Source organism: Callithrix jacchus, chromosome X, assembly GCF_049354715.1.
Source record: "Callithrix jacchus isolate 240 chromosome X, calJac240_pri, whole genome shotgun sequence".
Taxonomy (NCBI): domain Eukaryota; kingdom Metazoa; phylum Chordata; class Mammalia; order Primates; family Cebidae; genus Callithrix; species Callithrix jacchus.
The window spans coordinates 16,512,978-16,527,204 of record NC_133524.1 but is presented as its reverse complement, the minus strand read 5'-3'; the positions used below and the strand labels follow the sequence as shown (position 1 = coordinate 16,527,204).

The 14,227-nt window shown below is 38.9% G+C and overlaps 1 pseudogene; it reads left to right on the top strand.

Moving 5' to 3' along the window:
- Nucleotides 1-220: 220 nt before the first annotated feature.
- On the top strand, nucleotides 221-1,079 carry LOC100412586 (large ribosomal subunit protein eL6 pseudogene; annotated as a pseudogene).
- The last annotated feature ends 13,148 nt before the right edge of the window (nucleotides 1,080-14,227 follow it).

The window sequence follows — 14,227 nt, the reverse complement described above, 5'->3', positions numbered from 1 at the left end:
CTCATAGGTAGCAGCCCTTAGAGAGAATAGATGGTAAATGTTTCTTTCCAGTCCTTAAAGGCATTAGACTCTCAGTTCATCTCTCCTAGATCCAGGAAAGACCTGGCTGCATTTATGGAGATTCTCTACGGATGCAAATTTCTCCCACAAAAGACAGATTTGCAGGGCCATTTCAAAATACGTCAAAAAGATATATTCTGTCTCTTTGCCATCTTGCAAGATGGCAGGTGAAAAAGTTGAGAAGCCAGATACTAACGACAAGAAACCCAAAGCCAAGAAGGCTGATGCCAGTGGCAAGGTGAAAAGGATAATTACCTCAAGGCTAAAAAGCCCAAGAAAGAAAGTAGCCATTGCAGCCACAATCCCTTCCTTGACAGAGGAATTGGCAGATACTCCCGATCTGTTATGTATTCCAGAAAGGCCATGTACAAGCGGAAGTATTCAGCTGCTAAATCCAAGGTTGAAAAGAAAAAGAAGAAGGTTCTTGCAAATGTTACAAAATCAGTTGGTAGTAACAAGAGTGATGGTACCTGGGTGCTTAAACTTCTCAAAGTGACTAGATATGATCCTACTGAATATGTGCTTCAAAAGCTGTTGAGCCATGGCAATAAACCCTTCAGTCAGCACAGGAGAGAACTGTGAGCCAGCATTGCCCCTGGGACCATTCTAATCATCCTCACTGGATGCCACAGAGGCAAGAGGGTAGTTTTCCTGAAGCAGCTGGCTAGTGGTTTGTTACTTGTGACTGGACCTCTGATTCTCAATCGAGTTCCTCTTCTAAGAACACACCAGAAATTTGTCATTGCCATCTCAACTAAAACTGGTATGAGCAATGGAAAAAATCCCAAAACATCTTACTGACATTTACTTCAAGAAGAAGCAGCTGTGGAAGCCCAGACACCAGGAGGTGAGATCTTCGACACAGAAAAAGAGAAACACGAGATTACAGAGCAGCGTAAGGTTGATCAGAAAGCTGTGGACTCACAAATTTTACCAAAGTTCAAAGCTCTTCCTTAGCTCCAGGGCTACCTGTGTTTGGCCTGATAAATGGAATTTATCCTCACAAATAGGTATTCTAAATTTTTTTTTTTTTCTTTTGAGACAGAGTCTCTGTCACCAGGCTGGAGTGCAGTGGCATGATCTCGGCTCAGTGCAACCTCCACCTCCCAGTTTCAAGCAATTCTCTGCCTCAGCCTCCCGAGTAGCTGGGATTACAGTAGCCCACCACGATGCTTGGCTAATTTTTTGTATATTTAGTAGAGATGGGGTTTCACCATCTTAGTCAGGCTGGTCTTGAACTCCTGACCTCGTAATCCACCCACCTCGGCCTCCCAAAGTGCTAGGATTATAGGCATAAGCCACCATGGCTGCCCGGTATCCTAAATTTCTTAAGGAAAACCTAATTAAATAACTGATGATATATATATATATTGGGGGGGTAAAATATTTTTATTTCCCTCAGGGTCTGCTATCTGTCATGTGATGCTGTACAGGAGTCAGTTTGGAAATTAAGCCACATTATACCTGGTAAATAAAAAACCTAACAAGGTTTTATGGTTTGTAGAGTTACTTAACCTTTGTTTTGCATGACTTAGGTCTTGTTTACAATTTAGTATCTTATTGCCACAAAGAGTCTGGTTTTTCAGTCCTGTGGTCTCTATTTCAACTCTAATACTTGTCAATTGTGCCTCAACTGCAAAAGGGAGTCAACTCCCTCTTGTTGTGGCCGGGAATTCAGTTTTTCAGGTTTCTCTGGAGTCTCCTTGGCCAAGAGGGGGTTAGTTCAGTCAGTTGCGGGGCTTAGAATTTTATTTTTTGGTTTATAGCATGCTTTTTCTTTTATTATTCTGCCTATTGTCGGTCTGTTCAGACCTTCAGAGGGAAAGTTTCAATGTCCCTACACTACTTAAGCTCGTTTACCATATCCTATTGCTTCCGTCCCATCTTCTCAAGACAGCCTGAACTCCTTACTCCTGAATACGATGTGTCCTATCTACTTTGCACCTTAACTCGTGTCATTTTTTTCTCTCTCCTTTCCACATGCCAAAGACATTTGTGGTCTATATCAGGATCCTTTGTTTCCTTGCAGCATCTTTCATCTATTGTACTCTACTGGGATTTCCCTTTGCTTGGAGCTCCCACAACAGGTGGAGCATTCATGTATTATTCCTTTCCCTTATTCATTGATACTGTATTCTATTCTAGGTACTGGTCTAACTATGTGAATAAAGGGCATCAAAGACTTGACAACATGATTTTTACCCTCTCGATGTTTAAAATTGCACCAGGAAAAATAAAGCCACATAATTTTGGAGAGAGAACATTTCTATAGATTAACTTATAAAAGTTTTCTTTTTCAATTCCCTTTTGTTCTGCTTACTCATTCAGATAGCAGTGTGTTCATTTTGGGGGTGATGTATATGGAAAGGGTTGAAAACCAGAAGTAGTCCACACTTTTCTGACTTTACCCAAAAGACTAAGTTTTTAGGGTCTCCATGATATTCTGAGGATATCCTAGTGGGTTATCAAAGAAGGTAAAGAGTAGTTATTGTGTGTTTTCAGCTGTTTTCAGAGTTTTGAAAAAGCAGAGGGAAGAGAGGTTTTCTTCTCTCCCAGACTAGAAATTAATTTCCCCTGGGAAATGGAAGAAGAAGGAGAACCTAAGGATCTTCAGATAGCTTCCTGGATGTTCTGCTGGCAAGCCCCCAAAGCTGATTGGCTCAGTGGTGCATTTTACATTTGAAAGTAGAAAACTATGTCCCTGTCCCAATGGAGATGTTGTTAGAGATAGGAGATGACTCAGCAGAAGCCTTCATGGGCCATGACTGAAAATCGGATGATTATTCTAAGCCCTCCTCATCCCTGCCTCCGGTTAACATTTATGTCCCAAGACGTAAGAAGCCTGATACGACATTGAGGAGAAAGTGGGGTACTACAGGAAGCATAGAGGCTTAGCGATCCATTAGCCTGTTGGAATGGGTATTTGGAGTCAGAAGTTAAAGTACAAAAAAATCTAACAGTGATAGCCTGTGTACCTATGAAACTGTAGATGGCATATTTCTGCTTTGTACTTTAGAGTAACATTCCCATCTGCCTTCGTTCATTTGGCATTACTATCAAGGAATGTCTGAGGCTGGGCAATTTAGGAAGAAAAAAGGTTTACTGGCTCACAGTTCTGCTGGTTGGCAAGTTCATGATTGAACATCTCCATCTGTTGAGGGCTTCAGGAAGCTTCCACTCATGGCGAAAGGCAAAGGAGAGCCAGCATGTGCAGAGACCACATGGTGAGAGGGGAAGAAAGCGAGAAGGGAAAGGTGCCAGGCTCTTGTAACAACCAGGTCTCTCAGGAACTAATGGAGTGAGAAATCACTCAGTCCCAAGGGAGGGCATTATTCTATGCATGAGGGATCTACCCTCGTGACCCGAAGGCCTCCCACTAGGTACTACCTCCCAACACCACCAAACTGGGGGCTAAATTTCAACATGAGATTTAGTGGGAACAAAAAAACCATATCCAAATCACAGCATCATCTAACAAAATGTTCCCTTTAGGCATTCCAAGTAATTAATACAAATTGTCTTCATTTGTAAGTTGAACAATGTGTAGTATAAAAAATATTATTAAAAACTTTTAAAACCACTCGTTGTTGGAAAATATGTAACATGTCACTGTACTCCAACGTTCCACAATGTCGTCAACGAATCTTCCTTCAAGTATGACTTGCGAATCTGTCACCAAAACAATCAAGGCAAAGAATTAAAGCAATGTAAACATCTGCTAAAAGCAAAACATGTTCTAAAATCAAACGTACTCATTTCACAATAAGTGGTGATGGCCTGCTAAGAAGAAACCTTCCCGCAATTCATTGTCACAATCTTTTTGCGGCTTTGAGGGATGTTCTGGGATACAGGAATTTTTTTTTTTTTTTGAGGGTACTCTGATACAAGATTTTTTGTTCCCTATAATTAGTCTACTTTTGGACATTTTTGCAAATAAATATTTAACCCAGCTATTTAGAATCAGTGATTGGCCAAATGAATTTTTCTCTCCTGCTGAGTGGTGGCCTCACTTTTATGCATTACACCAGATATGTGAGGGTTCATTCAGCATGTTCATAGCAGAGTAACAAAAATTGAGACCTATTGTGCATGGCTGGCTATCCCATCTGGAAAGCCTGGGACATGGAGGTGATTCCTGTGGAATAAAATTTGCCTTTTTAAATTCAGAGCCCAGCCAGTCATATCAATACTGTCTTCTCCACTCAGGAATCCCCAGGATAAAAGTATTATAGGTTCACTCTCAGAAGTCAAAGGAGATGATATTTATCAAACGGAGGAAGATTTGTTCCTACCAAATAAATATTTTCTTACCAGACCTTACCTTATCCAGTACAGTAAGAACTTATCAGGTATGCTCAGAAACTATTTTGCTTACTATCATGTGTACTCCAAAGGAAGGATTTACACGGTAAACTTGAGTGAACACTGTAATATAAGCAGAATTGGCCATAATAATGACAAAAGAAGGAAAATTTACATTCTTATAAAGGCATTTTGAAATTTCATTATGCATGTAGAGTTTATTTTGCCCTTAGCCTTTCCTCCATGGAAAATTGAAACTTATTCAGTTTCATATTGATACTATGGTTGAGTTGCTAAATATGAGTATTATTACAATTTATAAATCATAATCTCTTGGTTGCCATTTTAGTCCCTCAAAAGGGCTTCTTGCTACTCCAGTAAGATTTTGTTCTTACCTCTTCCCCCTACTGCTCCACCCTCTGTGTTTCTTTTGCATTGGCATTAATGTAATATAAGGGAAAGTGTAGAAAATGATATCTTAAAAAATTGAGTAAAGTTTTAAAGATTGTTTTTGCTCCCATTTAGACCTAAGACAATAGGACAAAAATATTTTTTAAATTGCAAAACATTGGTTATAAAAGGAAAGCAGGTCAGACTTTAGAAACACACACACACACACACACACACACACACACACTCTCTCTCTCTCTCTCTCTCTCTCTCTCTCTCTCACACACACACACACACACACACACACACACACATAAACCTGGATGACCATCATACCATGGTGTTGCAAACCATACTTTCTGGCCAGGATGCTTGAGTAGGTTACCATTTTCTTGCAGGCTTGGCATCTCAATATTGTGGTTATAGCTCATAAACATGGTTTATAATGTAATTTTCTCCAAATTTATATTGGTGAAACCAAGTGACCAGAAAAATATGAGTTAATTTGAAGGTCATAATCCAATATTAAAATGTTAATGGCATTGAAGAGCCTCTAATCCTTCCAAATGAGGTCTTGACATATCAGAGATAATAAGCCATCTTGAAAAGATCCTAAGAACCAGGTCTCCAGGCAATGGTTTACAAACTAGACAGCATCCATTCAGAATGTTTTCCATCCCCATTTAGGAAGCAAATAAATAATTACTATTTTGAGGGGAGAATTATAACACTTAAGCATTCTGAGGGTTACATATTTTAAGGGACCAATTCCTTACTGTCTGATTTTTAATTCTCCATATGTCTAATGTAATCTTTGCTAGTTTTAAAAAAATATTTAAGTATTCAATAAAGTGCACTAATTATACATGTATAACTTGATGAATTTTTATGATTCAAATCAAAATATAGAACATTTCCAGTACTCGGCTACCTCATGTCCTTTTTCAATCAATACCTTATTTATTTATTTATGAGTTGGAGTCTCACTTTGTTGCCTAGAGTGGAGTGCAGTGGCATGATCTTGGCTCACTGCGACCTCTGCCTCCTGGGTTCAAGAGATTCTCCTGCTTCAGCATCCAGAGTAGCTGGGATTACAGGCTACCATGCCTGGGATTACTCACCACCGTGCCTGGCTAATTATTTTGTATTTTTAGTAGAGATGGGGTTTCACCATGTTGGCCAGGCTGGTCTCAAACTCCTGACCTCAGGTGATCCACCTGCCTTGGCCTCCCAAAGTGCTGGAATTACAGGTGTGACTACTGTGCCAGGCCCAATACTCGCTTTTTAGAGATAAAATGTATTCTGACAGCTAAATAATATTAATTAACTTTGCTTGGGAATGAATTTAATAGAAAGGAAATTATACAGTATATGTCGTTTTTGGTCTGGCTTCTTTTACTCTTCAAGTCTATGAGAGCTAGCCATGTCACTGTATGTTTTTCTAGTTCATTTTTATTGTTGTGTATTATTCTATTATATGAATATACTACAATTGATATCTCTTTCTCCTATTGATAGGCGTTTAGGTTATTATGAATAAGGCTACTATGGGCAAGTTTGTATATGTATTTGGAACATACATGAACTAATTTTCTTGGTTGTTTCCTAGGAGTTAATTGCTAGATCATGTTTATCCTAAGCAGATGCTTGTATAGTGTAAGTAGTTACCATCAGTGTTTTAAAGTGGCTTTACCAATTTACATTCCTACTAATAATCTATATGAAAATTCCAATTGCTTCACATTCTCACATCCTTGTCATCACTTGGTATTATCAATCTTATTAATTTTGGAACTTCTATTCAGTGTGTAGTAATATCTTATTGTGATTTAAGTTTGACTTCTCCTGAGAATTAAAGAAATTGTATATCTTTTTAGAACCAATTAACCATATGGATATTCTCTTTGTAAAGTGCCGGTTCAAGTCTATTGCCTGTTTCTAAATTCGGCTATTTGTCTTTTTTTGAATATTTATATATAGGAGTTCTTTACGTATTCCGGATATGAGTCATTTTTTATAGATCTAAAAATGCTTCTCCATTTGTGGCTTGCCTTTTTACTTTCTTAAAAGTATCTTTTGATGAACAGAAGTTCTTAATTTTAGTTCAGTTTATCAATCTTTTTTATGGTTAGTCTTTTTGGTACAATTTTAAAGAAAAATTTGTACCTTTTCTGGTTTTGCTTACTGGCCGACGAAAAAATATAATAATTGAATCTAGCATTCTTATTGATGTGGACAATCAGAAAACTTTAAAATGCCATACAACTTCACTAGAATAGCTAGAATTTTAAAGACTTTCAAACAAAAATGTTGGTGAGGATGTGGAGCAGCCAGAAGTCCCATTGTTGGTAGTAGTGTAAAATAATATACTCACTTTGGAAATCCATTTGTTGGTTTCCTATAAAATTAAATGTACACCACTCTATGACCCAAAATTTCTACTTCTAGGTATTTACTTAAGAGAAATGAAAACATATGTCCACAAAAAGCCATGTGTAAGAATGTTAACAACAATTTCATCTTTAATAACCCCAAATTGGAAATAAATGAAATATCCACCTATAGATCAGATAAGAAAATTGTGGTTTATTCATACAATAGCATAATACTTAGCAATGAATAAAGAATTCCTGATACAAACGATAAGATGAATAAGTCTCAGAAACATGCTAAGGGAAAAATACCAGACACAGAGAATACATAGTACATAATTTCACTTAGATAAAGTTGTAGAACTTGCAAATTAATATGTAGTGATAGAAATCAGAAGAAGCTGACAACTTTCAGCTCTAGAAAATATTTTTCTTGCAGAGAAAACACACTAAAGAGTTGATGAACTCTGCAGTGAGAAAATCTGTATTGTCTGAAAGACAAATGTAAATCCTACTGGCAGACAGTTTCAGTTTCTATTTGAGGACATCAAGATGGCAACACTTATTATTAGCAGCCTAGGAAATATAAACCATGTGTGTCTGTGTTAAATGCTTTATTCTCTGGTACTGAAGGACATTTGGAAGTTTTGGTTCATAGGAAACCAGTCATTGTGGCTATTAGGGAGGTGATGGTCAAGAGGATGAAAGGACTGGAGGAGAGGCAGAGCCCAAGACTCAAGGAAAGAGGAAGGTCCCCTCTGCTACCCAAGAGAGAGGTCTGTTATTAAAGAGCTTCCAAAGCCAGAGTGGCAATTCTGAGACTTGTCCTAAGCAGAGTTTTTTTCATTCTCTCTCACCACTTAGTTATAATCTCTATTATGACACAGAATATACATGCACTGTGTTGCTTATTGTTAGTATGTGCCATCGTATGACTTTTGGACTGTTGAATTTCAGGCTTCAGCTTGCATTGATGCTTACTTCTCTTTTCTTAGTCTACTTTAATTAGGCCACAAGCCATGAGGCACCATAATTTGGTCTATACTAGGTACAGCTACAGATGGAATTATTTCCATGTTATGAGGAAGTGAGAACTAAGACAGGGAAAACATAGTGTCTGTGTTTTCCTCTCCAATGTGGAAGATCTTTTGGAAGGCCTAAGGTTCACTGTTAGCATCTTTGAGATACTTTGTCTTTTTCTATGAGTTCTATATGTAGGAGGGGTGGCCATGATGAAACATATTCACTCAAGAGGTGATGCTCAGAAACATCCACTGAAGGATAAGAAAACTGAGTAAGTACATATACTCTTGGTAGGAATGTACATTAGTGTAGTCACTCCGGAAAACAGTATGTCGATTCCTCAAAAACTTATAGAACGCTAAGATCCAGCAACTCCACTACTAGGTATATACCTTAAAGAAAGGAAATCAGCATATCAAAAAAATGTCTGCACTTCCATGTTTATTGTATTCCTATTCACAATAGCCTAGATATTGAATCAACCTAACTGCCTATCAACGATGAATGCATAAAGAAAATATGGTATGTATACACAATAGAATACTATTCAGCCATAAATAGAAAGAAATCCAGTCATTTGCGGCAACATGGATGGAACTGGAAAACATTATGTTAAGTGAAATAAGCCAGGCACAGGAAGATAAATATTCCATGGTCTCAACAATATGTGGGAGCTTAAAAAAATTGATTGGAGTTGGTGAATGGAAAGGTGGTGACAAGGCTCAGAAGGGTAGGGGAAGGGAAGCATGAAGAAAGTTTGGTCAATTGGTCCAGAAATACAGTTAAATGATTTTATTTTATTTTATTTTTTAATTTATTTTATTGCCAGGCGCGGTGGATCACGCCTGTAATCCCAAGACTTTCGGAGGCCGAGGCAGGTGGACCATGAAGTCAAGAGATCATGACGATCCTGGCCAACATGGTGAAACCCCGTCTCTACTAAAAAAAGAAAAATACAAAAATTAGCTGGATGTAGTGGCACGCACCTGTAATTCCAGCTACATGAGAGGCTGAAGCAAATCACTTGAAACTGTGAGGCAGAGGTTGCAGTGAGCCGAGATTGTGCCACTGCACTCCCACCTGGTGACAGAACAAGACTCCATCTCAAAAAAAAAATTCTTTTAAAGACAGCGCTCTGTTGTCCAGTCTAGAATGCAGTGCCATGATCATAGCTCACTGTATCCTCAGACTCCTGAATTAAAGTGATCCTCCCACCTCATCCTCTTGAGTAGCTAGGACTAAAGATACATAACTAGGCCTACCATGTCTGGCGACTTTTAAAATTTTTTGCAGGGATGGGGTCTTGCTCTGTTCCCCAGACTGGTTTCAAACTCCTGGCCTGAAGTTATCCTCCTGCATCAGCCCCAAAAGTACTGGGATACTGGGATTATAGGAGTGAGCCAGTGTGCCTGATCCGAGAATACAGTCAGATAGAAAGAGTAAGTTCGATAGCATAGTAAGGTGACTATAGTTATAATTTGTTGTATATTTGAAATAATTAGAAGAGAAGATGTAAAATGTTCCCAACACAAAGAAATAAAAAATGTTTGAGATGATGGATATCCCAATTATCCTGATTTGATCATTACACATTGCATACATATATCATAATATCATATGTGTCCCATAAATATGTACATCAATTATGGATCAATTTTTTGAAAATTACAGTATCTAGAAAATATAAGAAAACAGCAAATTTAAAGCATCTCTAAGCTCAAGAGTTGGCCTGGTCCTATTAGCTAATCCTTGGTGTTGCTAAGAGCTAGCTTGGCATTTACAGCTAAACCATGGTGTTCTGTTAAGCGTAAACAGTCTCACAGAACATCAGATTCAGATAAGTCCACACTGTGACCACGATGAATCAAGAGAAAATAAGAACACCTTTTAGCCATGTCTGAACACAAACAAAAGCATGAACATTGTTCAAACCACAAAAATGATCAAACGGCTTTCTATCTTGGCTAATATAGCTGATGCTGCCTTAACAATGACAGTGTTAGCCTCATATTAGTCTTCCTTCCTTTAGATAAGATTTATTATGATACTCAATAATAGGATTATCATTGCCTAACAGCATGTAATGAATACTGGGCTGGTCCTTAGGTTACTCACCTAAGGTTACCCACCTAAATGTTGTCAATGTATGGGGCTCAGGTTAGCTCAGGAATGAATACAAACCTGTAAAAAGGCTAACAGTGACTTTGTACATTTCCAAATCTTAGTGATGATATATCTTACTTGGATTTTCCTGAGCTCGTTCCCTAAACTTAGAAGTTTACTTCCTTAAATAATTTGACAGCACCTGTTGTCATTTTTCATCTTCCCACTAGTTCTTATCCCAGAAGTCATCGTGACTGTTAATACCAGCTGTCTCCCATGGTGCTTTGGCTACAGAGGCACCAAAGAGCAGTGGTGAATTATTATTTAACTATTGTTCATTCTTGTCTCTCAAAAGGGGGCCTATCTGAAAGAAGTTCCAATAGACCATAACTCCAAAGTCCACACAGTGATAATGTTTTTCATTAAAAATAGTTTGGAATGACCACTCATAGCTTACAATGCTGTTTCAAAGGGAAGAATTGGGGAAACCATCTAACATAGGGGAAGTGTAATGGAGGATAAGTCAGAGTGGAAAAAAAAATAGCTTGTATTTGCGAATTTGACAAAAACACGTGACCATATAAATCACTGCTAGGGCCCCTTCCGGGGCCTTGGAAGGACTCAGTACAAGCGTGGGGCCCTGAGGTTAAGCTGTTTTAGTAATGCTGCCAGTGCCTCCAGCTCTCCCAGGCTCGGATGGAGTTTCAATTGCAGTTGTCACTTCTTCATCCAAAGGCATAGCTATTTTGTACAGACTGGTGGGAGAACAGATTTAGGACTGCCTTTCTAGGTGTTGGGCATGGACTGTATCTGTCTTATTAGCACTGAATCCCAGGGTCAGCACCATGCCTTCCACAGAAGAGGAGCTCAGTCAACATGTGCTGTATGAAGGAAGAAACTAAGAATTCCACCCCCAGGATGACAGGGATAGTGAATTCCAATGATTTATTGAGTGAGGGATAAATGATACAGAGAATGTGCATAGCATTAAAGTTTACAAAAGTCTTTCATGTATATAAGAGGTTGGCAAACCACAGCTCATGGATTGGTAGGTCAAATCTAGTCTGCTGCCTTATTTTGTAAATCAAGTTTATTGGAATACAGCCATACTCATTTGTTTATCTATTGTCTAGACTGTTTCCTGCTGAAATAGCAGAGGTGAGTAGCCACTGATAGCACATGGCCTGCAAAGGCTGATATGTTTACTATCTGGATCTTCAGTAAAGTTTATTGACACCTCATGCATATTATCATATGTTGAGCCTCATTTCATGAGTGTGAGGGAGGTCAGAACTTAGTATCTCATCCTGACAGATGAAAAAAATTGAGACTCAGGTTAAATGTCTTTGCCTGGTTAGTTGTATATCAAGAGTTGATGTTGAACCTAAATGCTGGGACCAATTTAGGTGTACTACAAATGTAGGTTGCTAAACTACTTATTAATGAGCTCATGCTGTGAACCTTTAGAAATGGAAAGCTGTTTTCAGAGGAGCTCAGTAAAGGAAGCAAATTTCAGTGTTTCCACTAAGGTTTTTGGGCAAGCTTTGCAGAAGTGCCACATATTCCTCAGGCCTTAACAGTTTAGTCTACCCCATCCAACTTTCAACTGCAACTGTCTGCCTTTCTTGTTTAAGTGGGAGGCCACTCTGCTTATATGTAAGGCAGGCTGGAACTTCCAGGAAACAATTTCTCCCAAGAGAGGCTAATGCCTGACAGAAGTTGGTATATAAAAATCCCTTTTTCTTTGGGTTAAAAACCCTCAAGGCATAGGTTTTACACCACTTCTCAGAGTTTCCCTGTAGAATTAAGCTCTAGTTGCCCACAGTGGAAGCCGGTTTGAGAATGCATCCTTTATTGGATGCCTTCTCTGTTTTGTCACGTTTCCCCACTCTCCTACCAGTGTTATCTGCACCTCCCAAGTAAACTACCTGCACTCCTTCTCTCAGAGTCTGCATTTGGGGAAACCCAAGCAAAGACAGCTTTGGATAAATGGAGGCAGTCTTAAGAAGAGTGAGTATTTGGCCTCATTATGAGAGTTTACTGTGATGTTTCAAAGGGAAGGATCAGTCATTATGTTGGGGTTAATCTTTTGTGGTTTATTTTATTAACCCAACTACTAGTTTGCTGATGAGGGCTCACTTTTCCTGCAGTCACTGATCCTGGAAAATGCTCACCTGCCATGTGGGGAGAAAAGTCTGCATCAGCCAAGACACACATGACTGCTGCTGCTGAGGTGGAAAATACTGCAGTGTCATCAATCAATGCCTTCCACATGCTCTCGGCAGAAGGGCAATTAGTGTTACTCAGGATGAAAACGAATATATGGCTGTGGATGAATGGGTTATTGAAGACTATCGAATCAGCCTGGCTGTTAAAAGTGGCCAGAGGCAGTGGGAAGGCTCCTTGTCTGTGCTGGGCAACAGTTAGTGTAGAGCAGCCTTCTGTCTCAGGCTTGGAAGGGGTCAGTCAACTGACAGGAGGATTAGTCATTTTTACCAGATTAATCATTTTTACTACTTTCCCCCTTCTGGGTTATCCTCTCAACAGACTCAGCAAGTAGGGTACATCTACTCATAGGGCTATGGCCATATTTTCTTTTATAAAAGCCAGAAAATTGAATCCCTTCAATGTAGTGACATAACTTTTTGCAAGCGTTTTCTTTTTATCCCTGCCTTTGGCTCTGTCTCACACTGTCTGTATTTCTCTCATTGGCTCTTTCTGCCCCTGACCTGTCTCTCTATCTCTGCTTCTGTCTCTTTTCCCTTCCTCTCTCCCTACCTCATTTTTCTGTCCCCTTCTCTCTTTCCTTCTAGTTTCTCTCTTTCCCTGCTTACCTTCCTCTGCTCTGGTCCTTCCTTCGGTCCTTGGAATATTTTCTCATGTTCTGACATTCTTTAAGGTAGGTTCATATATTGAATCCTTGATATATCTCCCAAAGAAAAGCAGTTATAATGAACATCTTTCTGTTATTTGTGGGCAAATAACCCCATATAAAATCAGATTCATTTTCAAGTAAAATTTCCTCTTGGACTTTAAAAACCTGACTCCTGAAGCTCCCCAGCAGGATAGACTGTCTGCTTCTCTGTCTTAAAACATTATCCAGGCAGCAGGGTGCACAAAGTTCAGCCCCCTTTTAGAAATAGGTGCCAAGTATTGTGCCCTGCTCTGTTTGCCTAGAGAAGCAGGAGAAAAAGTGGTAAAAGGTGAAAGGCAGCTATAAAGATCTGCTGCTCACTGCTACCTAGGGCTGTGGTTTATTGGCTGTAGTTCACAGGTGGGGCTCTAACAGAAGGGAAGACACAAGCAGCTCTCACACCAGAATGGAGCCAAGATGTCCACAGGCTTAGTGACTGGATCTGAGACATCTCTGATACCATCACAGGGTTGAGACCCAGAACTATAAAAAAAAAAAACAAAAAAACCTCCTGTTTCTGTATTATCAGTCCAGTGGTAGAAGTACTAAAAACCTGCTGGGAAGCAGCACTAGGAGAGAAAGGGAGAGAGCTCTGTCTCAAAGACTCAAAATGGTCTTATAAACCCAAATTCCAAAGAATGTAGAGAAATTGTGTGTTAAGAAAGATGGCTGACAAAATCACCACTCAAACATCAATTCACTCAGGATGAAATTTAAATAATTTGTAAAAGTTTAAAAAACACTTGATCATAAGCATGCCTAAGATACATTGAAAACTACATTTTTATAAAAAGAACAAAAAGTTATAAACAAAGCAGACTTGAAAGAACAAGGGTGGGTAGATATGAAAGGAAGCAAAACAAAACTGAATGAAACATATAGTTAATTGTGCTAAAGGCTCAAAAGATAAAATAACCTGAAATCTGGATGTATTTGAACAGAGAACTTGTGAATGAGAAAACAGTCTTGAAGAATTTAACCTGAACACACATACTGATATCAAATATAAAAGAACAGTCACAATAAGGTTGAGGAATAAACAGGCATAAAGAGAGTGGAAAGT